The sequence below is a fragment of the Symphalangus syndactylus genome, chromosome 15 (assembly GCF_028878055.3).
Source record: "Symphalangus syndactylus isolate Jambi chromosome 15, NHGRI_mSymSyn1-v2.1_pri, whole genome shotgun sequence".
In the NCBI taxonomy this organism is placed as follows: Eukaryota; Metazoa; Chordata; class Mammalia; order Primates; family Hylobatidae; genus Symphalangus; species Symphalangus syndactylus.
In genome coordinates this window covers 50218031-50245252 of record NC_072437.2, presented here as the reverse complement: position 1 = coordinate 50245252, position 27222 = coordinate 50218031, and the positions used below count along the sequence as shown (strand labels likewise).

Here is a 27222-nt window from a genome sequence, read left to right as displayed (position 1 = left end):
GCAGAATCAATATCATGAAAATGGCCATACTGCCCAAAGTAATTTATAGATTCAATGCCATCCCCATCAAGTTACCAATGACTCTCTTCACAGAATTGGAAAAAACTACTTTAAAGTTCATATGGATCCAAAAAAGAGCCCACATTGCCAAGATAATCCTAAACTAAAAGAACAAAGCTGGAGACATTATACTACCTGACTTTAAACTATACTACAAGGCTACAGTAGCCAAAACAGCATGGTACTGGTACCAAAACAGAGATATAGACCAATGGAACAGAACAAAGGCCTCAGAAATAACACCACACATCTACAACTATCTGATCTTTGAAAAATCTGACAAAAACAAGAAACAGGGAAAGGATTCCCTATTTAATAAATGGTGCTGGGAAAACTGGCTAGCCATATGTAGAAAGCTGAAACTGGATCCCTTCCTTACACCTTATACAAAAATTAATTCAAGATGGATTAAAAACTTAAATGTTAGCCCTAAACCCACAAAAACTCTAGAAGAAAACCTATGCAATACCATTCATGACATAAGCATGGACAAGGAGTTCATGACTAAAACACCAAAAGCAATGGCAACAAAAGCCAAAATTGACAAATCGGATCTAATTAAACTAAAGAGCTTCTGCACAGCAAAAGAAACTACCATCAGAGTGAACAGGCAACCTACAGAATGGGAGAAAATTTTGCAATCTACCCATCTGACAAAGGACTAATATCCAGAATTTACAAAGAACTGAGACAAATTTACATTTAAAGAAGCAACCAACCCCATCAAAAAATGTGCAAAGGCTATGAACAGACACTTCTCAAAAGAAGACATCTATGCAGCCAACAGACACATGAAAAAATGCTCATCATCACTGGTCATTAGAGAAATGCAAATCAAAACCACAATGAGATACCATCTCATGCCAGTTAGAATGGCAATCATTAAAAAGTCAGGAAACAACAGATGCCGGAGAGGATGTGGAGAAATAGGAACTCTTTTACACTGTTGGTGGGACTGTAAACTAGTTCAACCATTGTGGAAGTCAGTGTGGCAATTTCTCAAGGATCTAGAACTAGAATTACCATTTGACCTAGCAATCCCATTACTGGGTATATACCCAAAGGATTATAAATCATGCTACTATAAAGACACATGCACATATATGTTTATTAGGGCACTATTCGCAATAACAAAGACTTGGAACCAACCCAAATGTCCATCAATGATAGACTGGATTAAGAAAATGTGGCACATATACACCATGGAATACTATGCAGCCATAAAAAAGGATGAGTTCATATCCTTTTCAGGGGCATGGATGAAGCTGGAAACCATCATTCTCAGCAAACTATCACAGGGACAGGAAACCAAACACCGCATGTTCTCACTCATAGGTGGGAGTTGAACAATGAGAGCACTTGGACACAGGGCGGGGAACATCACACACCAAGGCCTGTTGGGGGGTCGGGGGATCGGGGAGGGATAGCATTAGGAGAAATATCTAATGTAAATGATGAGTTGATGACTGCAGCAAACCATCATGGCACGTGTGTACCTATGTATCAAACCTGCACAATGTGCACAGGTACCCTAGAACTTAAAGTATAATTTTAAAAATAAATAAATAAATAAAAGGTATATATATATAAATTATTTATAATATATAAAAATAAATAATATATATTATATAATTATATAATATATATAAATATATAATATATACTTATATATATTATATAATATATAAATAAATAATATATATTTATATATATAAAAGAAGAAGTTGGTAGTGCCAGTTTTTCCCTATGCCTGATTTTTTAGAGAAATGAGCAAAAGGTTTAACAGTAAATGGGATTCGAATGTATTTTATTACTACATTGAGTTGAAAATATTGATTTTTGATCTACAATCTTTTTCCATCTAAAATTGAAGAAAGATTTTTGCAATATCCTATAATGTCCAGAAATGTCACAGGGACTGTCTAGCTCATTTCGAGCAAAGGATGAATTTGTAGGGATTTGGATGGCCCGTAAAGAAAACGAATGTGTTTGCTATTGATTGATTCTCTTGAAATAGTTCTGTTTGTTTACTATTACTGTGACTAAACAGTTGTAAAAAACCAACACAATGATAATAGGCTACTACCTTTCAAAGGTCTTTTGCAGATTATATAAATAAAACCCTCTCCCCAGTTTGCTAAAAAACAAAGCAGGAAATGTATAATGAAGCAAAATTATGATAACTTTCACACTGTACCCACTAAGCAATGACTTACTGATGCAATTTCAGTATATGTACACCTGTCAAACAAAATTTTTAGCAAAGGGAAATAAATATAAAGTAGAGGATGAAGAAATTACAGATGAGAAAAAATATGAAAAATCAAAGAGAGTAAGTAGAGAGCAAGAGGCTTAGACTGTATTTGATTAATATAGGTGAATTTACCCTCTTTGCCCCCTCAACCTCCAATTTGCATATTTATCTATTTTTATGCTATCCCAGGTCTAAGAGCAAAACACAGCACTGATAGACATGAGAAAGTAAAATATCCTAGTTCCATTCTAGCCGGGGTCTCAAACTAATTGAGGGATCTTGAAGAAATTGTTGAAGTTCAGTTTCTTTGGACCGTCTTTTGGACCAGGAAAACAATTCCACATTGATAGCCATATACACTAAGAACAATAGTCTAAATTTTAAGGAATCTGCACAATGGAATAGAGATCATATGGCAAAGCTCTCTAGATGGGACCCCAGAAAACTGGTAGGAACAGGAAGTAGATATGTATCATTCAAATCCTACCATCAAGAATTAAAATCTGAGAACTTTTTGAATTAAGCTCCAGAGTAAGCTTGTTAATTAAGGGTCTCCAAGGCTATGTTTTGTTTTGTCAGACAGTTTTAGCAATTTGAATTGGAATGTCTATAGCTGGGGCACGTGCTGTCTAGTTAACCAGTTTCTACAACTTCCTTTTATCTTATTCGAAGCTGCTTCAGGTATTTACATATATGTCCACTCTCTGGAAGTCTGAAGCTTGAGACACTCGTCAACATAAACTGTATGTACAAAGACTGACACTCTCTTGCTTGCCACTATACTTTAAGCACAATTCTAAGAATACAAGAAGCAGTCGACTCCTTCTTGGGAAGTTGACATTTTAAAAAATGGACTAGCTGCAGTTTAAAAAACACCCTGAAGCTAGAGCTTCCATTGGAATTTGAGAGATTCTCTAAATTTTAAACCTGATAGCTTCTTCCAAATTTGTGTGCCTTATTTAGTCTAAGGAATTATTTTTGGCCTAGCACGGTGGCTCATGCCTGTAATCCCAGCATTTTGGGAGCCAAACGCGGGCTGATCACTTGAGGTCAGGAGTTTGAGACCAGCTTGGCCAACGTAGCAAAACCTTATCCCTACTAAAAATACAAAAATTACCTGGGCGTGGTGGTGTGCACCTGTAGTCCCAGCTACTGAGGAGGCTAAGGCAGAAGGATTGCTTAAACCCAAGGGTTTCAGTGGGCTGAGATCACGCCATGGCACTCCAGCCTGGGCAACAGAGCAAGCTTCTGTCTCAAAACAAACAAACAAACAAAAAAGAATTATTTCTGTAAATACTGTGTAAATACTGTCACCTTAATGAATGAGCTTATGACCTTGGGAACAGTAAAGCTAAGTAGATACCACATCTTTTTTTCCCCCATCACTGCAGAGGTTATGAGACTGCTTTAGGTTTGTAATAAAGAATGAGACTCTATTTTTATATTTGACTGCTGACAGCTTTCGGGCCCCAGTGCTCCTTTGTCCACTTCTTTCCCACATCTGGACAAGCTGTGAAAGTCCAGTGCTCACTCCTTTGGCACCAGCAAGAAACTTGCACCATGCAATCCGTAGCCCTTGTAAGGAAACCATCACCTCAGTCCCAACCCCAATCATAATAAAACCCCAAGCCAGTTACCTTGTTTTTGTTCCCTCAAGCTTTTTTTTTCTTTTTTTTGGGTGGGGGGTGGCTGCTTGAAGTCCACCATTCTTTCACCAGAAACCTCCTCTTGGCCTGTGTGGATATATGGGTGGCATCATCATTGGTTTTACATCTAAACCAATGTTTGGGTGGAGAGTCCGTCACCCATAACAATTGGCACAGTGAGCAATTTGTCTTGGGAGACCCACTATCAGTGGAGTCCTATTCTCTTTCTTTGGTCTGTTCACTGACTCTGTTGCTGCTCTCCCGTATGCACCTTAAGCTGCTGCCTATTGACTAGCTTGAGGATTGAAGCTCATTATAAAATATGTATTTAAGGAAAGGGTGATTATTCCCATTGTTTCTCTGTTTGACATTCCAAGTAGGCCTGTTTTTAAAACTGGAGAGAACAAATAGTGACTCACCCTGGATTATCCCAACTTTAATGCCATAGAACAGTCAGTTAAGATCCCATATCCAATATTATTGAAATCAATGACTCTATCCAATAAGCCACTGAAAAATATTTTACTAGTATAGATTTGGCTAGTATGTTCCGTTCAAGACCAATTTGAACAGTGTCTCAGCCACAGCCTGACTTCATCTTTGAAGAAACATAATATAGCTTTTCCCAGCTACATTTTTGGATTCCTCAAAGGCTCTGCCATTGCACAAAATGGCAGGCAAGATTTGGCAGGCAAGATTATGTAGGTAAGATTTTAGCCACATCTAACTTTTCTCAAGGGTACAATTCTGAGATCACACTGATGATGAGATGAGAGAGTTCCCTCACCCCATCACGGGACTTGTGACAGAGGTGTGACTTGTTTGCTCAGCTGCTGTATGCTTAAACCTCTTAAGGATGGGGAGCATGTAGACGGGCAGGTGCAGAAGCTGGGGCAAGTACTTTTGGGCTCCAGCCCCATGGTAACATATAGGGGTGTGTTACAATTAATGCTCTTAGCATCTGCCATCCTCAGACAGCTAAGTGTTAAACCAGCTAGTGGAGAGTCAGTGTGGACAGCCCTTTACACACTGCCTTCTTGGTACCTAAGTCGTTGTCCAGTGTCCAAGTAGAATCAGGTCACACAGACTTGAAGATTGGTAAATTTGGGGACTTTATTAAGTGATGGAGGTGGGATGGATAGGGAACTGGAAAGGGATGGAGTGGGAAGATGGTCTTTCTCAGGAGTTTGGCTGTCCCACATCCAATCTCCTCTCCAACCATCTCCAGCCAAACTCCTCTCAACGTTCAGGTGCTCCTTCTCTTATCTCCTTCTCTGCCTCACCACTCTTCCGCTTATGGAGACTGAGGTTTGGGGTTTATGTGGGTACAGGATAGGGGAGTGGTATGCCCCAGTGGTCTTGGAAAAGGCAACATTTGGGCATGATAACAGGAATACCTGCTCCCATTTAGGGCCATGGGTTTCCAGGCCTGAGAGTGGGGCCTTTGCCAGGGAAATACCCTCTTCTACCCAGTATTTCCCTGCCTCATGTCAATATCAATAACATTCTTATCCAAGGAAATTCATTTTAAACTTACGCAGTAGCTCAAAAAAATGGGATGGTATATTACCTTCCACATAGTACAAGACCCTTTTACCTTAATTAAATTTGCGAAAGTTACTTGGTAAGCTAAGAGCTTGCACTATTGATCCTTTCATTATCCACACTATTATTACTAGAGTAGCAAACCTTTTCATACTCTCTTGGTGGCTATTTCACATCGCCAATTTTAAGAGCAAAACCAAATTTTGAGTTGGGGATGAGAGGATGACCACAACAAGGATACTACTTCTGGAGGCACTATCAAGATTTGCAAAATAACCTTACAGCTTTCTTTCAGTTGTAATAGTCAATACTTCTAAATATCATGATTTCCAATAGAAGTGCCCTGTACATCTATGGCATCTTCTCTCCTATTTTCTTTTTCTCTCTCCTTCCTCCTTTGGTGTTTTCATATCGTTGATTATTTCATTCACCCTGAATGGATTAGAAACCAACATGTGCAACAATCTCCTTATCAGTATTTGCTTGGTTGTAATCTTTATATAAGTTGAAATGTTCTATAAATGCCATGTGTATACTTTGACTTTAGATAAAGTTTGCAATTTTATTATCACATTTGATTGCTTGTATTAATTCCTGATCTGAAATTGTTTTTAAAACTAAAATTATCTGAGTAATCAAAAATGTCATTATATTTATTTCTACCATAAGGATTGAATTTTAATATCTCATTCTTCTTTTCAAAGGGGGAAAAACGCACAGTAATTTAACAGATGAGTCTACTGTGTTGTGTATGGTAGCTGTGATTTTAAGAATACGATAAATTGTCAACATTATCAAAGTAGTAATGCAAGAAGAGGAGAGTTATTAGCCTTTTAATCTTTTGACTAAAATAAAATCAACATATTCTTTCTGTCTTTGTAGGCATAAACATTATATAGCCACCAATTCTGAGTGGGTCACTTATTAGTTTACATGAAACATTTCAGATAAATAACTTCGGAATTACAGCATAGCACAAAAACACTATATATATATATATATATCTGAACCTGGATTCAGCACAAAATTCTAAAGCTAAACAATCAAGATTTTTAAATTAATTTTTAATGTAAAAATTTTCTAAATTATGTTTATGCCATCTCAAAGACATAAATTATCAAAATTTTCAGTATTCCAAATCAACAGGTGATTCAGTGTCACTATTTGTCATTTCCTAGTGTCTCTAAATCCGGGTCTTGCTGTAGTGATTACTATAGCCATAAAACCTATTGCATTGGGTTCTGGGCTTTTCATCAGTGAAATAGGTTAGCTCAAATGGGAATTTCTGGCTATACCCTGAAGAGAAAGTTCTTCTGTTAAGTTATAGAACTGACAAAGCAATTCTTTTAAAACAAAATACTTTTTTGAGGTGTGATTAACATCAAAAGCCTATACATATCTAATGTATACAATTTGATGAGTTTAAAAATAAGTATGAAAGTGAGAAAAAGGCTTATTTAGAGGTGATCTAATAATTTTTTGAAATAGATATTCTCGTTCTGGAAGCTAGCCTTGAAAGATGACCCTGCAGTCCTACTACAATGAGCAGTGCCGCACAATATGCATACCCTGGAATCTGGGCTGGCCTTGCTTACTCCCTTTTGATAGAATGCAGAGTGATAGAGTATGACACATGACTTTCAATTTTAGGTCATAAGATGATGTGCAGCTTCTGACAAAATCTCTTGAAATGCTTACTCCAGGAAAACTTAGCTACCATGCTGTGAGAAAGCTCAAGATAGCCGTGTCAGTGGCCCACGTGAAGACAGAAAAGGAGAGACCAAAAGAGGGAAAGAGAGAGTGAGAGAAAGAAAGAGAGAGTTAGCCTCTACGTATTATAAGCACCTAAAACTGTCCATCATTACATGAGTAAAGTTTGAATAAGTTAAGCTACAAGCCCAGTTGAACATCCAGATGACTCCAACTCCTACCACCTCTAATTGAACTGTATAAAGAGCTCCCAATTGGCCAGCTGTGCTGTTCAAATTATAGAACTGTGAAAGCTAATCATAAGTTGTTTTAGTATTGTGTTTTTTCTGGGCAATGGGGGTGTTTATGCAGCAATTGATAACTGAAATAGGATTTCTTACCAGGGATGTGGAGTATGTCCATTACAATAACCTCAAATACATGGCACTGTCTTTGGGATGAAATGGTGATCTTCAAACAATAAGATACCAACAAGAGATTAGTTAAAGGCTAAAGGACAGAGAGAAAATTGCCGTTAGAGGCTGAATAAAAAGAGACATGTTAAATGGTGACAAAAATTTGGCAAAACTCTGGAAAATAGAAATAAGCCTAATTTACTAGTGAAATTAGCTAAAGAGATTGCCACTCGGAGTGTTTAATGTGCCAATGCATTTATTTTAGCTGTATTTAATACATTATGTCCAGGGAGACATGAACTAAAGAAGGAGCTGTTCAGTTTCAAGCCAGATATAGAGAAAATATTTCTGAAACAGAACCTACTGGATTCAAAACGAACTGCCCTATAATTGCATATTTCTCACCCCTAGAAAAACTCTCAGATAAGAAATAATCTCAGCCAGCAAGACTCTTTGTTAATACATCAAAATATTTATGGCAGTGCATAGCCAATCTGTTCAGTGAGACTGAAAGATTTCTAAGAATTATAAGGGCATTGCCCAACAGCACTCTGATTCTCAACCCAAGGCAGAGACAGCCCTGTCTCAAAACAGATTTCTGAGTGTGGCTTCTGTCCAAGCATGTGAATTAACATGTAACACAAAAGAGAAGAAAGAAATATTAAGGAAATTATACCAACTTGGTCTGTAAGTGACAAAGACAGCTCAAAACGAAAGGAGGGCATTTAGGTTCCAGAACTTCTACAACAATAAAATAGAATAAGAAAGCTACTCAGCATCAAACATGGTCACTTTTTTTACAGAAAAGAAAGAATGAGTCAGAAGATAGAGACAAGAGGCACAGAGAACCAAAAATCCAGCAGTAGGAACTTGATAAGATTTGAGAACTGCTACTAGTAACAGCAGTGTGTCCTGTGTTGCCCCCTTTTTGAATAAAAGTATGTGTTGAAGTGTTCCCATCCGTGTCTTATAAAATGCATGTATTTGTAGAAGCCAGATAATCTCCTTTCACAATTATCAGGTCATGAGGAGTCACACCTAAGGAATTACACATGAGAAACTATGCCAGAAGAGGCTAACCTACTCTTGGAACTATTTAGATGGTTAGTTCCCAGACTAGTTTCTGATGTCTTACGAGATGAGACTTTTGGCATCTTGGGATGGTCTGAGTGCATTTTAAAAGTAGCAAGAATGTAAAATAACTTGTGGTCGGTGGTGGCTGCAAATTCTTTGCCACCCATCTTTTCCAGAGGCAGAATATGGGCTGGCTTTATGCTTTAACCAATAAAACACAGTGGAAGTGATGGTGTGTCCTTTTCTGACTGATGTCTGTAAGAAGATTTGACAACTTCTGCTCCTTCCTCTTGGAAAGCAGCTGCCATGTCCAACTACCTTGACACCTCCATACTCAGAAGACCAGCCTAGCCACACAGAAAGTGAGAGACTACGTAGAAAGAACTGAGATGTCAAACGTATGAATGAAAGCTTCTTGGGCCTTCCAGCCAACCAAAGTAAGAGTAAGAACTGAGGCCCTAGAGGTATATATCCCCAATTGATCTATACTGGCTCCCCAGCTTAGTCTCCAGGCGTGGAGGAACTGAAACAAGTCATCCCTATACACCCCCCTGAATTCTTTGACAAAATTAAAAGGTTGTTCCCTCAGGTAGGTGATAGAGTCTGTTCCCCAGTTGTCTAGGAGGTAAGAGAAAGTTTTACCTGAAACAAGATAAGACTGTGGGCAGACTGGTCTCGTGGAAATGGGAAATAATGGGATACATTTTGATTGGAGCTTGGTGGAAAACACTATAAAATGTTTCAAGACCAGGTACTGGTAAGAAGATGTCAAAAAGAGTATGTGGCCCTGGTTAGACAGGCCACAGGCATGTGGGATTTTGAGGAGGCATGTGCCTTAAAGGAAATTAGAGATATCCCTAAATAGACCTTTTGCCAACATCAGAATTCATTCAAAAGCTTATCCTGCTATCAGATTCATGTATTAAGTAAACAGTTTGCAAACTATCTTTTAGTTGAAGATAGTAACCAAAAACTACACACTAATCTATTTCTTGAAAAGAAGGGAAATTGCAGTCATATTCCTTCTACCAATTGTATTTTATTTCAGAATTTCTTGATTTTTATTTAAGGCAACAAATGGTCTCAATTAAAAATAATCCTTCCTAACCACTTTTAAAAAATATGTTTAACAAGGTCTGTTCTAGATTCATTACCATATCTGGCTCCTAGGATTCCCTTAATCATTACAAACATATTAAACTTTTTTTTCCTATTACAATTGCTTCTAAGCAATTCTCAAGCAATGTTGGATGGAAAAGCATCACAATCATTTCTAACATGTTTCATGTTTCTTAAGTATGTGTGGAGTTCTTGGCACTGTACAAGTTGTTTTAATTAGGCAGGTTTTCTCATGGGATGACATGATAAATGCAAAATACTCATGGAGTACGTAAAGAGTATGATGTTTAAATATAAGAAAGGGTTACAAAAGACCAAAGGGATTTCTTAGTAATTGGTTTTTTATTAATAAGAGAGGGAATTCTAAAAAAAAATTATAAATGGTGTTATAAAAGAATGAAGAAGGATGCTTTTCCAGTCATGGGAAGCCATTAAATTCTGGAGAATAACCACAGCTATTTGGAACCCGTCCATTTGTGCTGCTATAACAAAATTCTTGAGACTAGTAATTTATAAAGAACAAAAATTTATTTTCTCACAGTTCTTGAGTCTGGCAAAACCAAGGTCAAGGTGTTGGCAGGTGTGGTTATCTGGTGAATGCTGCTTTCTCCTTCCAAGATGGTGACTTCCTCCCAGGGGAGGAATGCTGTGTTCTCATGTGGCAGTAGGGGGAAGGCTTAAGGGAACCCTGTGAAGCTTCTTTTATAAGGACCTTAATTGCATTCATGAGAGAGGGAAATTCATGGCCTAATCACCTCTTGAAGATCCTGCTTCTTAGTACTATTGCATTGGCAACACCTAAATTTTGGAAAGGACACATTCAAACTATAACAATCCCACAGTGGAATTTCAAATAAATGTTGGTGACTGTCAGGATGCTGGTTTGTAATATAATAGTATTTGATGTCAATTTGTTTTTTTTTGTTGAAAACATACTTTCTTCCTGCCAAAATTTTTCCGTCTCCTGCAATTCCTCAAAATAGATTGCACAAAAATTGTCAAAACTCTCTTTAACAAAAATTAATTAATGCATAATTTAAAAATTAAACTAAGTATATTTTATTAAAATGAAATTTTATTAAAATGAAATTAAGTCAAGTTAAATATCATTTGGGGAGGAATACAAATCTTTTTGTATTTAAAATTCTATTACATTTTTTCCCTGCATGATTATTCCTCCTTACATCTTAATGGGATGTAAAAGTATGTACCAAGGGGCAAATAAGATCTTTTATACTAGTTGCCAGAGAGATTTCATTTGTGATTTTGAAAATTCATTCACACTCCAAAGATATTATATTCAAAGAATTCACTTAAGAAGTCTTCAACATGAAATCTTAAAAAGAAAAATATAATTTGATAACAGGACAAATAATCTTTTAGTTATGTAAGACAGTTATGTAAATATGTATAATTCTTTTGTAATAAGTTACAGAAGAAACTTATTACAAAATGAACTCATATGGAAGATATGTATAGGTATGATATATTTGCATCTGTATCTGTCCTGAGAAGCAATTTTGATTCACCTATTTCTTGAAATAAGTAGAAAGTTAGATAATTTCTACTGTTTTAAAGAAATAACACAACTGCTGTATTTTTTTATGATGTGCATTTAAATTTGATTCAGATAAAAAGGAATTATTATGCCATTCAGTTTTATAAAAAGCTACAACAGACAGATTTCTTTTTTAAACCTACCAACTTTACTAGCATTTAATAGGTTATTTTATATCTTCATAATTAATAATTGTATGCAATGCTTACAAATTATATTATTTAAAAATAGGACAAAATATCAACAAATTCAAGTATATGTGCCATCTTTATCCTTTGACTATTCTTGCTTTCATTTGCTTTCTTTAAATATATCTGATTTTCTCACTTGTGCCTGATGACTTTTTTCAGATAATGAACAATGGTATTTTTAATTGTCTGGAGAAGAGAAGATTTCTTCCACTCTATAGTTTTCATCCCTCTAGTAAATAGTATATAAACAGAAGAGAAAAAAACCTATTGAGTAGGCTAGAGTAAGCTATAAAAATCCAATTATTTATCAGTTATATTCTCACAAAAATATATATGGATGGAAATGGCCTGAGAAGAAAAATTAAAGCCAACATTACTTTTACATGGACTTTCTTCTCTCAGAGAAATGTAGAATCTGAGATTTGTAAGGCCCATAGTGTCAGAAAGCTGGGCTACATTAATTGTGCTTAGCTCTCCTTTTTCTTCATCTATTTTAAAAACACTGGCTTATTCTGGCTATGCAGAGATAGCTCACCAAACAGGGAACTCGTCAGTATCTGGCCCTCAACTTACAAAGGAGAGTGTATTATTCTGAAGACCCAGGTTAATAATGTCAATGGGAATTTCTTTGTGTTAAAATTAAATGGATAGGGAAATTATACTTCATTATTTGTGTATCATATTTAGCAATTTATAAATTTATTTTCTGAGGGGAGGATATTATCCAATGATGTTTTAAATAATTATATCATATTTTAATTTTTGCATGAGATCTTACAACTGATCTTCAATTCTATTCTTTAGCGATATTCCTCACAAAGCATCTCTGTAAAGGATTGATTGGAGTCATTGCTTCCCGTGACAAACCATTTAAATGTCACACATTTGTCTTCAAGGGTTATTTTTTACACAAAGTAAATGTTTGTTTTCCTATGGCTTCTATCCATCTCTTCTTCCTGGAATAAAAGGGAGTAAGATTTAAGTCTTCTTCCATGTTATAAATATTTAGATATTTGAAGAAAATTGTAACATCCATCCTTCCAGGCTTAGCATACTGATTTACTTTTATCATTTCTCAAGTGATATTTTTTTGGTTCCCTATACCACTGCCATGCACAAATGTGAAGCCAAAAAATACTTGTTGAACAAAGTAGAAAATAAACCCCTATGTGTATGGGAAAAGACAGGAATTAAAAGAAAATTAGAAAGATAGGAAAGTAAAAACATTTCCTAAAGTCTTTAGCCTTGAAGGGGACAGAGAATTAATGAAAATTCAGATCTTCTTAGCGTATTATTCTAGCTCCCCTTAACATGTAAATATAAGGCTGGGGATGTTAAATATTATTAATATAAGAAGATAGGGAATGTGTTCATTAGGAGGCTACTGAAGCATAGCAGTGACAACTTCTTTCTTTGCCCATGAAGCTATGTTTTTTAATAGTAATTTAGATTTTATATGCATTTTTTTATATACTATTTCATTCATAGCAGAAAGATTCTAGAGCATTGAATTTTGGTTTGAAGTCTTACTTTTAAAGTGTATACAGATGTGTATGTCTCTAGACCAGCATGCATGTAATGTACTAACAAAAAACATATTCACACTTTTTCAACAACCATGTGAAAATCGCATGTATTAAAATCCAGATGGTAGTTTAGAGAGTTATCTGTTACTGTAAGTGATCTCGTTTTTAGGCACTTTTTAAAAAAGAAGGCATTGAAGCATGACATCCTCCTTTTCTGCCTGTGCTTTCTTTATGGGATATGTACTCCAGGAGGGCTTAACAGAGCAGTGGCTTCACAAGGGAATAGGGAGTTTAATGAATCATACATACTTTATTTGAAAAATATCAATAACTATTCACTGGTCTATTCTTGCATAAACTGAATAAAAATCCCTATATAAATGATCCTTAGCTTTTTTTATGAATCATGCTCTATTTTTTAGTATAATGCTAAATTTTCTTAAAAACGTGTAGTTTTACCTGCCAAGCCCAAGATGAATTTCCATCAGTGATTAAAGACTAGTTCCATTCCCTATAATCCTTGTCAATTATATGAATAGGCAGTAATGGAACACTTTATTTTCTCTGGTTATTAAAACACAAAATAGTAATGCAAATGCACTGTACAATGTCTCCTTACTAGACTGGCAGTGTAATTTATTTAATCAAATTCAGAAGTCAAAGACAGAGAAGCAGGAGTCAGTCTCCTAAAGTCTATGTGGGACAAAAACATGTTGAGCTGTGATATATGCACAAAAAATCAGAATACAAATTTTAAATCTTCCGGAGTTCTCTCTTACCATCACACTGACACATAATATTTAGTAAAGAACATTTCAATTTCGTTTATAAAGCTACAATGTTTAAATTGTATCTTCAATGTGGACATTCACATTCACTCTGAAGGAAGAGAGTTGATCCTTAAAGGCTATGGTTGTGATGACCATTCATTTTTAAATTTTTAAGTCACAAAGGATAGAACTGAGTCAGATTTGGATTTATCAAAAAGGTTAAATGAAAAGCAAATAGCAGCGTCAGAAACAGAAGATATGTGGCCCCCTCCTTATTGGACAAGGCTATGAAGAAGCAGTTGGGGGAATCAGGTTTAGATTTTTAAAAAGTGTAATGTTGCTGGCATTATCTCCATGATACTCGTGACCACTGCTTTGAGTGAAAATTTAATAAAATTAACACTACTTTCTTGATTTATTTTTTTCTTTTCTTCTTAATCTTCCCTTCAAGATTAAACTCATCAGCACTTGACAAAAACTGCAAATAACAGCCAGATGCAGGAGTTGGTTTTATCTTTTTATGCAAGTATGTGGTGCTAATTAGTGCAAATTGATTAAACTTTAATTGCCTGATCCATGGCTAATTAATATTTATAAGATGAATGAGCAGGAAAACCAGACATTTATTAAAACACTTTAATGATTTTTCATATGTTTTGACAAAGCAAAGCAAATAGATGTTATGAGTATGGATGTGCTAGACTAGGGGAGTGTATCTGTTGCCTTCTTCTACCTGTGAATGCCCTAAAAGTCTACATTAACTTTTAAACACATAAATTGTAAACTTATTTTTCTTTGGGTCCCTTTTCAAATTATTTTCAAATATTTTTGCTATTAAGCTACCCTGTTATTTATGACATAATTATAGCAGTGATAGATATTAAAATTAACATATGCATAAAATTATTTATTTTACTATTATTTATAATATGTATTCATGTATTACAATAGCCATGTGTTAGTATGGTGTAAAATGTGTATTTTTAAGCAATAAAATGTATACCAGTATTTTTATTTATTTAAGATTTTAAATTTTTAAAAAAGTAATAATTAGACTATCAAGATCATTAATCATTTGAATATTTAAATTACATAGATCTGATATGTTTCCATTTAATTATCTTGGTGCCTAAAGTTATAATCCAGGATTCATTCTTAGCTGTAAAACTAGTTTGACACATTGCAAGTAGTATATGTTAGGTGTACATTGTTCAAAGGTAAGATACATTTATTTCTAAAAAATGCCATTTTGCACATAATCAGTAAAATAATTGTTACATATAATTATTCACAATAATATCGGCTTATTTAGAATGGTAAATGTCTTTGTTCATTATCCTGATATTTCGTAATTAATTCACACAGTCAGTAAATTTTCAGTAAAAAGTTTTTTCAATGAAAAACTTTTTGTAAACTTGATAAAATTCTGTATCTTTACTTTTTATATCCTACATTTAACTTTTATGTTTAATTCTCTACCATAGCAAAGCAGATCTTAGTTCATACTTTCTTGTATATATATCTCTACACATGTCACTATTTTAAGTGATTATTATGATCTTGATATTTGGTAAATTTTTTTTTTACCCAAAATCATTGTGTAGTCTTAATAAAAATGATTTTAAATGATTTTCTAAATTAAGTAGGTTAAAATATCTAAATAATCACCTACATAATTATTACTTACTTTAAGTTAATGCGTAATAAATTCTAAAGTGAAAAGTCAGCCCCCTTCCCTTTTCTCAATTCTTCCATTTGAAAATGTTGCAAATTGTATTAAACTTATATCAGCAATTGTGATGGTCTTTTGATGGGTCAACACGGCTAGGCTACAGTTGACAGTTATTTAATCCAACACTGATCTAGATGTTACTATGAAGGTATTTTGTAGATATGAATGAAGTTCAAAATCAGTTGATAACTGGTAGTGATAATCATAATCATAAAAAAGATTACCCTAGGTAATCTAGGTGGACTTGATTCAGTCAGCTGCTAAATCTAAAGAGCAGAGCCCAGGCTTCCAGGATAAAGAACAAATTTCACCCGTGAACAACAACTTCTGCCTGTGCCTCAGAGTTCCAGCCTGTATTTTTTGATAGTCAGCCATATAAATTTTAGGTTGGCTAAGCTGGTTCCCACAACCATGTAAGCTAATTCCTTGCAATAAGTGTCTTAAGATATATTTTCTACTGGTTCTACTTCTCTGTTGGAAATCTGACTGAAACAGAAATCAAAATGCTTAATAACTTCCATAAGAAATCATGTGAACAGATATGCGCACAATCACAAAATAATGAGATGAGTGTTAAGAAGGTATGGACAATTTCATGCAAGGAGATATAGAATGGAAGATCTAAATGGGAAAAGAGGTAGTGTAAGGCGGGGTAGAATGAGTGGTGGACGAGTAGAGTGGAGCAGAACATTTCTAGCAAAGGTTAAAAAAATTACCAATGCAACCAACCCAAATGTCCAAAAATGATAGACTGGATTAAGAAAATGTGGCATATATACACCATGGACTACTATGCAGCCATAAAAAACGATGAGCTCATGTCCTTTGTAGGGACATGGATGAAGCTGGAAACCATCATTCTCAGCAAACTATTGCAAGGACAAAAAAACAAACACCGCATGTTCTCACTCATAGGTGGGAATTGAACAATGAGAACACTTGGACAGAGGAAGGGGAACATCACACCCCGGGGCCTGTTGTGGGGTGAGGGGAGGAGGGAGGGATAGCATTAGGAGATATAACTAATGTAAATGATGGGTTAATGGGTGCAGCACACCAACATGGCACATGTATACGTATGTAACAAACCTGCACGTTGTGCACATGTACCCTAAAACTTAAAGTACAATAAAAAAAATTACCAATGCATGAGGCATGTGAAGATCATTGTTCCTATAGTGCCGTTATGTGTATTTCTAGGGGAAAATGGCATTGGATGGAGTCTGCAACTTGTTATCCAAGACAGATGACAAACTGTCTTGGATAACAAGAAAGGTTAGTGGATTTATTGCAGGGGTATGCTGATTAAATACATTTAGAAGGGGATAGTCACAATCAGATTTAGGTTTAGGAAGTCTGGCAAAACTAGAGAGGGAGAACTGACTACATAAAGAAAGATGAGTTAAGTGGGTTTTCTTTGTATGTTATTTGTTTTTGTTTGTATGCATTTTGTTTTTGTTTTTAATCTATAGAGATAATGAAGTTTCAAACCAAGGTAACAGCCATGGGAATAGATAGTAGAAAATGAATTTGAAAGATGTCAGGTATTATTAGGGTGAATTAAATGTGGGCAATGATGGAGGTGGAAACTTAGAACCCTAGTTTTCCGATTTGGGCAAGTATGTAGAAAAGAATGCTGGGCACAATGTTCAGAAATAAAACAACATAATAGAAATAAGTACATTTCTGGAAGTTTCTGATTTTACTCGCCAGGATATTTTCAACTGAAGATTTCTACCAGAAAGTTTAGGAGTTCAAAAATAAGAATTATATTAGAAATACCAAATTGTGGCTGAATATATGTGGATGCCTATGACTTCCAAGGAAGCAAGTATATGTTAGGTAAATAAGCAGACAGAAGAATTTATTTTGTCTTTAAGCTAATTTCATGTTAAATAAAATGTCATGTGTATTGCATTGCTTTCAGGCTATGTCTAGAGATTAAAAACAATTTTATTACATTTTTACATTTAAAACAAATTACTTGTGTTTCTTTTAAATAGAATATTTTAAATACCTGACCAGATAATTCTCTTTTGTAATCTATTCCATAATTCATCCACTAACTTATGAGTTTACTCATTCATTTACTCAAGCTAATATTTAGCATCTAACATGTTCTAAGCTGTGTGCTATGTACCATAAAATGGAGAGAAAAGCCTTCACATGTAATGTCTAGGTCTTGCCCATATATTTAAAGATCAACTCCTGACTGAAGAGAATAGGAAGACATTTAAATTGTAAATAATATTTTTAACATTAAGGTATTTTCTATAATGTATATAAGTCTCTTCATATCTAGTGGAAAATTGTAGAATAAAACATAAACTTTAGTCAAAGCCTTTACAACATTTAACCTCTGTGAAGCCAGGAGATAGCAGAGGGCCTCAAAGAATGAAGATTCTAATTTTAAGAAAGACCATTAGAATGGACAGAAACAAACTTCGACCCTGGAATTCAAACTCAGTGAAAGCATAATACCCAAGACAAATAAATGTTCTGTTCTCATTTGACAACAAAGTGCGATGACAGCATAATGAAGAGAAAAAGGAAGAGGAAGAAGAGTAATGGTAGAAGCAATAAATTGAAGACCTCCAAGGATCAGTACCCCAAAAGGCAAATGCAAAGCTATATCTACCAACAGAAGTATGAATATACTGAAAAGGCTTGAGCTTGCTCACAGAAATTGACTCAGAGGGCTTCCAAGTGGAGAACATTTCATTACTCATATAGGTGATCAGAAGCTCTTTAACCACTTGTCAGGTTTGCTTCTGAGATACAACTGATAAAGTATCTGATGAGTATCTGACCTCCTATCTCTAGTCCACTACAACTAACAGTGCGGCCCAGTGACCAGCAGCATAGGTGTCACTTATGAGCTTGTTAGACAGTCAGAACCTCACGCTCCACCCAATGTCTACTAAATCAGAACATTCTTGTTTAAAAATTCAGAAGTTGATTTGTATATACATCAAATTTTGAAAAGCACTGCTTAAGCAAATCTCACTTATACCTAGCCCAACGTCTCTGCATAAGGCCAACGATGTCGCACGATATAACTTGTTTGATTTTTTTCCCCTAGCCAGATGCCTTGCTGTAACTCCACTTACAGTGAGAAAGCTAAGTATTTAAAGTACTATACATTAGAAAACTCAGGTTATACCTCATTAAATAAAATATATGACTTGCTCTATTCCTCAGATAGGTTTAAAATACCCAGTTGTGTCAACACACCTCTCTTAAATTGAGGGAGATCACACAAGATCAATAAAACTATAAATTAATCATTCATTCTTTATAATTATTGTAAATGTCAATGTGATTTTAGGCTCTATATTTTTTAAGTAATGTCTAGCCTAGTAGAGATTAAACATACCCTCCCAACACACACACACAAGTAAAAAGAGAAGGAAATCATACTTACTAGCAATTAAGAAAAATAATAAAAAGACAAGTATCATAGCATAAAACAAAATGAATATCAAGCAAAAGATCTGAATTTCATTTTTTGCACTACTGCTTTAGTAATCATACAAGGATTTAACATCCCTGTGTCCCAACTTTCCTTCTTTAACCTAGATTATCTCTGAAATTACCTGTACATCTCTTCATTACACCTTAAGAAATTGCAAGTACTTAAAGAGAAATCTTTTATTTTGACAATGATTTTATGTATTTGTACTTACAAATTCAAAAATTCTGAAAACCTATCATTGATCTGACAATTTCATTATTGGATGAAGCCTTCTCTTTCCTTAACTTTATTTTGTAGCATTTAATGGCATTTTATGCTATGCATGCTTTAAGTTTGTGTAACATTATTTTATTTTCTCCATAAAATACAGACACTTTCATACTTTGTGTGTTATTACACATGTGGAGATAAACAGTAGACTTCACAACTACCCTAATCCTAAGAATCTTTCACTGATTTTCACAGAAAGTTTGACTGTAGAAAGGGAGAGGTGGTCTGTTGTGGTTATTTAATGCTGTATAACTAATTGCTCCAAAGCATAGTTGCTTAAAACAACACCAACATTTATTTTGCTCATGAGTCTGCAATTTGGGCAAGGCTTTGTGGAGAGTTCAACTATGTTTCAATTGGCAGCAAGTGAGGTGCCTCCAAAGCTGTTACAGAATCATGTGAAGAAATATAAGTGTATTGACTTATATTTCTGGTGTTTGTTACTACATGTTGGCTGGGCTGAATGCCGGTCAGGACCTTAGCTAGGTAGTTGGTTGGAACTTCTATATATGGCCTCTCCAGGTGGCTGAGGCTTCCTCACAGAACGGTGCCCTAGGTTTCATTGGTGAGAGGAGACAGAAAGAGAGAAATAATCTGCCACCTTTTAAGACCTAATCTTAAAAGTCACATACATCACTTCATTGCATTTTATCCATGAGACAATCACAAAATCCAGTCCAATTTTAAGGGGAGACTACTCCATTTGATCAGAAAGTAGTAGAAAAGTTCTGAAAGAATATGTGGACACAGAACTATTGCTGTGTTCATCTTAAAAACTTCATAGGGTCAATTTTTCATTTCATTCTCTAACGAGAAGTAAAGCCTTTTGCAAAAGGGCTTAACTGTTGCTATGCTTTGGCTGTGTCCCCACCCAGGTCTCAACCTGAGTTGTAGTTTCCATAATCCCCACACGTCTTGAGAGGGACCCAGTGGGAGGTAACTGAATCATGGTGGTGAGTTTTTCCCTTGCTGTTCTAGTGACAGTGAATAAGTCTCACAAGAATTGACGGTTTTATAAAAGGGCAGTTCCCCTGCACACACTCTCTTGCCTGCTGCCATGTAAAACATGTCTTTGCTCCTTTTTCGCCTTCTGCAATGATTGTGAGGTTTCCACAGCCATGTGAAATTGTGTGTCTAGTAAACCTTTTATCTTTATAAATTACCCAGTCTCGGTATGTCTTTATTAGCAGCATGAGAACAGGCTAATGCAACTTTCTTCCTCTGTATGTTAGCCTCAGATAATTTATACGCACACAAACCCTCCCTTATCCTCAAAGATAGTCTTCATTAAAGAAACTAAACTTGTAGCATCGACTCGGAAGTTTTCATAATCAGTAATGACATGTTTTTGGTAGACTGTTACATTATCAGTTTTCATGTCTAGTCCTTACCCACATTGATTCTGAGCCGGAGCACATGACTTGTTTCAATCAATGAGCTATTACAGTTGTGGTACAAGCAGAGACTTAAAGTACCTGTGCATTTGGCCTTGCTTTCTCTTGCTTTTGGGAACCCTTTTGTTTTGGTGTGGAAAATTAAAAAAACAAACAAACAAAGAAAAACAAACAAAAAAAAACCAGGGCTAGTATATTAAAGGGTAACAAAGGATATGGAGAGAGAGGTCCCAGACGTCTCCTCTATTCTAGTTGAGGTCCAAATGTATGATTGAGCACAGTGAAACCCAGCCTAAATGGCTGATGCACAGAATCATGAGAAAATAAATGATTGTTTCAAGCTGCTAAGTTAAACACTACATTAAACTAGAGTAGATCGGACCAGGCACTATGTGATAGAAGCAATATTTGATACACACAAGAGGATTTCTTTTTCATTCACCCAATATTTTAGGGTGTTTATACTTTGTGGGGTGCCAGGAAATGGTAGTCAAAAATAGTTTGCAGTCGTGAGACTAAAAAACTTCAGATTTCCTTGATCAGTCTATAGAGATATTGATTTAAGACATTGCTAAATGAGAAGTCAGTTATGGCTTTCCTGCTCCTCAGATATTTTGTTAGCTTTGGTGACCCCCCAAGATGTACATATTAGGAGAAGCCACAGTCCTCTACACCATTTTGAAAATTGCATATAGTTCATATTTTTTCTTCATTCTTTCCTGCCTTGAGGACCACCCCATTGCCCGTTGTGCCAACTTAGCTTGACTCTATCTAAATGCAAAAAGCAGTCCCTTATTTTTCTTCTGCACAAGTTCACATACTACAGTCATTTCTTGATTTTTAATAAGTATAGTAAAGATCTGGGGTAGTTGGGAAGGATTATATTTAGGAGCAGAGTGTCTTTAAGCAGTTAGATTGGTTCCAATGCCCCATTGAACTTTTCTCTTTCTTCCCATTCTTCCCCTCTTTCTTCCTGGTAAATGTCAAATATCTTTTACTCTAATCCCCAACATCTGACTTTTCATTGACAAGCACATATACTATTACCTTATACAAGAAATTGATGATTGTTATTGTAGAACATTTTCTCACTTGTTTCATAAGCCCATATACTAGTTTGAAACTATTCTTATCGCCCAAGGTAGAAATAGCTTTAGCTAGAGCAAGTTATTTAACAAAACAAAATAAATAGACATACTAGAGTTGAAGTAAGGGCAAGAATCCCAAGGGCCAAAGTCATAGCTACTCAAAGTAAGAAAAATGGGAATAATGGCAAGATGCGTGTTTTTCTCCCACCAAGACAGGAGCCGATTAAGTGCATTGGCAGTGGGTTTTTGTTAGAGAGGAATAATTTAAAATTTGGCCTACTTGGGAGTCTTTTTTTTTTTTTTTTTTTTGATGGAGTCTCGCTCTGTCGCCAGACTGGAGTGCAGTGGCGTGATCTCTGTTCACTGCAACCTCCACCTCCCAGGTTCAAGCGATTCTCCTGCCTCAGCCCCACAAGTAGCTGAGACTACAGGCGTGTGCCACCACGCCCAGCTAATTTTTGTATTTTTAGTAGAGATGACGTTTCACCATGTTGATCAGGATGGTCTCGATCTCTTGACCTCGTGATCTGCCTGCTTCGGCCTCCCAAAGTGCTGGGATTACAGGCAGGAGTCTTTTATAAAGCCTATTCTTCTGATTCATTTGTGACAATCCTTAATTATTCTATGTGTTTTCATTGGGACAATTAGTAAAAGCACGGAACACAATGGGTCACAGGGGTAGACAAAGGGTCCAGGTTGAGCCAATAAGAACTCTCCCTGGGATAAGTTGCTCATGTTGAACCAATCAGAGATCTCCCTGGAGCTTTTCTCTAAAGCTAAGTAGCAAGACTGTTTACTATTTTTGGAATGTAGACCTACATGTGTTAGCTTGAGTCTCAGCAGCCATCTTTCACATTACATTGAGATAGCCTTATTTCGTCGGGGAAGAAAGAGGCCAGCATGTAAAAAGATGTAGAGTTAAGAAAACTGTGAAAGCTGTTATTTGGGAGGCAAGGGTGATCAGGATCATTATTTGGGTCTAGATGCCATTTGGATGTCCCCAGCATGTGATCTGATGAAACCTCAGCTTTGTAAAAGCTAGAATGAATAGGTTCGGTAATTTACTAATAAAAGAGTACTGGCTTGTAGCCATCGATAGTTTATATTTATTGAATTGAATCAAGGAAAAAAAAAGTCTATGGACAAAGAAATAAAAAACACGAGAGATGCCTATTGTATCAAGTACCTAAGAAGTGGGTTCAAAGTATGTATACAAATCACTCCAAGGCTAGACAACATGACCTGACTGCTTGTGCAACCCTAGTAGTTTGTAAACTGAAATCCACCTCAGGTCAAAGTTTACGTAACTTGGTATTGCTTCCAATTCACACATTATTGGGCAGGCTCACTTCCAATTAGAATTACAGAGTTTGCCATCATATTCTCAAAGAATGGATTTAGAAAAGAAAACTTCAAGATCAGGCTTCAGTTAATACATATTTGAGTGAAAACCAAGAGCAACAATTTCTGACAATTTTTAAAATTATGTCTCTATCTATTGATCCCCATTCCCAACTCATTATTTGCTATTTCATTAAAAAAATATATTTTTTGTATGTATCAATGGTTATCACTTAAAGAAATAGTAGCATGCATTAGTCACCATTTGCTGCACCAATGAACAAGTCCAAGTTCTCAGTGGCTTGTAACTGCAAACTTTGGTTTCTGGCTCATGTCACATTACAGCCATACCCTTTTAGGAGCTTGGCTGGCTGCTGTTGAATTTAGCTGGGCTCTATTAGACTTGACTAGGCTTGGCTAAATTTACCTGTGCTCAGTTGAGTTCTGCTCTTGGTTTGGCTCCATGTCTGCTCACATTTCATTAGTCAAAGCAAGTCAGATGACTATGCCCAAAACCAGTAGCGTAGGCCAGCATTTTCTGCCTAGAGGTAAGGTACTACAAAGTTCCATGGCAAAGGTGAGGATATATAAACTACTTGCGCAGAAAATAAAAAATGATGGAAACAATAATCCAACCTACAACAGAATTGAAATTTGGGAGGGTGACACATTAGATCCACATTTACAGAGTCAAGGAACATCAAGTATTAGCAGCTAGATTTCTAACCAATTTTTTTCTACCTATAGATAGAAAGAGCAAGTGAATATGGAGTTACCCAGGAAATGAAGTTGCCACATTTCCACTAAAAGATGTCACATGTTCTCCAAAGCTGTTTCCCAGGATAGTCCAAGTTAGTCACAGGAAGGAGATCTTTAACTGCATTAATCTGTTCATGTTTATAATCTTACACATGCTCACAATCTGTCTTTTCTCTTACATCATTCAATATCTTAAACAAACAATTCTGCATGCCTGCTATTCACTAACACTACTGTCAATTTCAGTGTAGCAATAGACAACGAGTAGAGTAAAATAAGTTTTTGGAAGAGTAGGCATTTTGAAGTAGACAAGCAGACCCCTGTGGAATCAGAGCAGCCATTTCTTGCTTACTTGATGATTTAAAAAATGTGTGTTAAAATTATTTAGAAGAAACATCGAAATATTCCAAGATTTTTATTTTGCAAGTACAGTTTCCTTCTAGGGATTTGAATAGTTTTGGGTCTTATACAAAGAGTTTTATTCACTGAATTTTATTTTTCAATCTGAACTGAGATTTACCTGTAGGAAAATGTCATAATAGCCTTCAAAAGTTAACTCAGGTGAAAAAGATAGAAGCTTCCTTTCTCTCCTGATCTCATATCCCAGCCCTACTTTATTCTTCTACTTTTCCATCAGTCACTCAGACATCAATGGAAAAGTCATTGAGGATCAAATAATCCAGCTGTTGTTTTCAGCTTTCTCTATTTTAATGTTTATTTTCCAAATCATTTCCTATTTTTCTACTAAAAATATCCTGCCAAATCATTATTTTTTCTGGAACAAATCTAATGCTTTCTGTTGCTAGATATCTGATCCAAATCCAATATTTTTCTTGGCAGTTGGTGAACATAATAATAAGTAGGGATTTTTTTTTCTTTCCACACTTAGAGCTGGGGGAAAAGAAAGACACAATTCACAATTAAAACCGTTTAAATATTGAGGTTAGTTCTCACTTTAGCATACATTCACAAATACTTCTTAAAGTGAGAACATGTTAAAAGAAGTTTCTATGCTTTTAATGTATATTTGCACATAGGTTTCTAGTTCTTAACGCGCATTATTTTGAATACACATTGGGAGTGTGATTTAGTTAATGCCATCATTTACAAAGCTTATTTTTTTCTCTTTACTTTTAAAATCTTTGTCAAAATGATAGTATGCACATAGGAAACAAAAAGTTCAGAACCTGTGTTAGTCTGCTCTTGCACCGCTATAAAGAAATACCTGAGACTGGGTAATTTATAAAGAAAAGAGATTTAATTGGCTCACAGTTCTGCAGGCTGTACAGCAGGCATGGTTGGTGGTGGGGGAGGCTTAGGAAACTTACAATCGTGGTGGAAGGAGAAGGGGAAGCAGGCACATCTTACAGGACCCAAGCAGGAGGAAGAGAGAGTTGGGGGCGGTGCTATATACTTAACAACCAGATCTTGCCACAACTCACTCACTATCACAAGAATAGCACTAAAGGAGAAATATTCCCCCATGACCCATTCACCTCCCACCAGGCTTCACCTCCAACATTGGGGATTACAATTTGACATGAGACTTGGTCAGGGACACAGAACCAAACCATATCAGAAGCAATAACAATAAAATCACTTCATCTCACTGCTATTTCAGTTATGTAACCCATTTTTAAATGATTTCTGATTTTATTTATTGATTTTCTTCATCATATTATACAACAGTCTTATATATTTATTCATAGATTTACTAATGTTAGATCATATTGTGGCCAAATAAAGGAAGATTTAGATAACTCGGACTATCCCTGCCTCCTTCTCCTAATTTCTAATAGATCTATTGTTTTGCTTTTCTGAAATTTTGGTTTTTCAAGACTTCCAGAAATGTTCTTCTTCTTCCATAATAAATAAAATGTCTTGATTCTCTCAAGTTATCTTTCTTGAGGATGTTTATCTGTTTACTCTTCCCTTAACCATTTATTTCTTCTTCCATTTCCCAATTTCTATCCACTAGCCATTTATATCTACATTATCAAGAAAGTGAACTTTTTCCTTTTAGCTCTGATTAATTATCAAGTTTTGTTTATAATAGTATGTCATAAAGTCAGGAAACATAGCATAGTAGTCATCTTTGTTATAAGAGCGACTGTCCCAAATGGCAATATAGAATAATCTAATTTTTAAAGAGTGTATCAGTTCCATTTTCAAATAATGTGCCCAAAATGCTTTTACTCTACACTTAGGCATATTTTTTGGTAAAGCACCTCTGCATTTAAAGCAATGGTCCCATCATTAATTACTTAAACCTCGAAATGTTGGGAAACACAGGGAAGCATTTTTGTATAAAATTTTATTTTCAGGTTAACAATGCTGTCTTTTTTTCACATTAGCAATAATGCTGTTTTTATCACCATGGCTTTACATTTAGAGAAATTCACCTGAAAAAAATTTAGATGAATTTGTTATTTTGGAGCCCAGCACTTAATATTAGATGCCTTAAGTCACTTTACAACTATTACTAAAATAGTTTTAGAAAAAACCTCAAAAAAAAAAAAAAATGAACACACTGACATAACATAAAACCCTGTTGCAAAATTACTGGTTAATTAAAATAAATTGGAAATAATTAATTTTTAGTAGACAGTCTATACAAAGCTGGAGAGAAATAGTTTATTAGATGCCAAAATATAATTTTCTGCTCAATTCAAAAGTTTATATTTTGTTCCAACCCAAATATAACTTGATTCTCCATGTCAAAATATGTTTATGACAGAGAACACAAATGTAAGTTCAAATAAAAGTATTAGAGAGAAATAAATTATTCCTAGGTTAGTATATAAATTTTAGTATGCATTTATTTGGTACATAACAGAGAACAAATCTCCAAAGAAATTAAAAAAGACATCAATTAAAATTAAATTTGAAGTTATTTTTTAGCCACAAGTATAAGTTATCTGCAAAAAAGCTCTTAAACTGATTTCAATCATTTAGTCTTTCAGGAAATATTTACCACAAAGAAAAAATGTACAGAAATCTCTGCCTACATGTACTTTATATTTTAGAGATCTGAGACAAATAATTGTAAGTAAATAAAAATATAGTATGTCAGATGGTGACAAATGTGAGGAAAATATATATTAGGAGAGTGGATATTGAGACACAGAGAAAGGGGTACACTGAAATGTGGTGAGAGAAGGTATTGTAGTAGTCCTCATTACCCACAGTTTCACTTTCCATAGTTTCAGTTACCGTAGTCAACCACAGTCCCAAAATATTAAAAGAAAAATTTCCAAAATAAACAATTTATAAGTTTTAAATCGTGCACCATTCTGAGTAGCGTGATGAAATCTC

General features: G+C 35.3%; 1 long non-coding RNA gene across 1 annotated transcript in view; it reads left to right on the top strand.

Annotated features, from left to right (window-relative positions):
* The window catches only part of LOC129463824 (uncharacterized), a 175122-nt gene extending 167661 nt beyond the window's left edge, over positions 1-7461 (top strand). Inside the window, exon 3 of the long non-coding RNA XR_008651298.2 lies at positions 7209-7461. This is a non-coding gene — a long non-coding RNA (uncharacterized lncRNA). The remainder of the gene's footprint in view (positions 1-7208) is intronic.
* The last annotated feature ends 19761 nt before the right edge of the window (positions 7462-27222 follow it).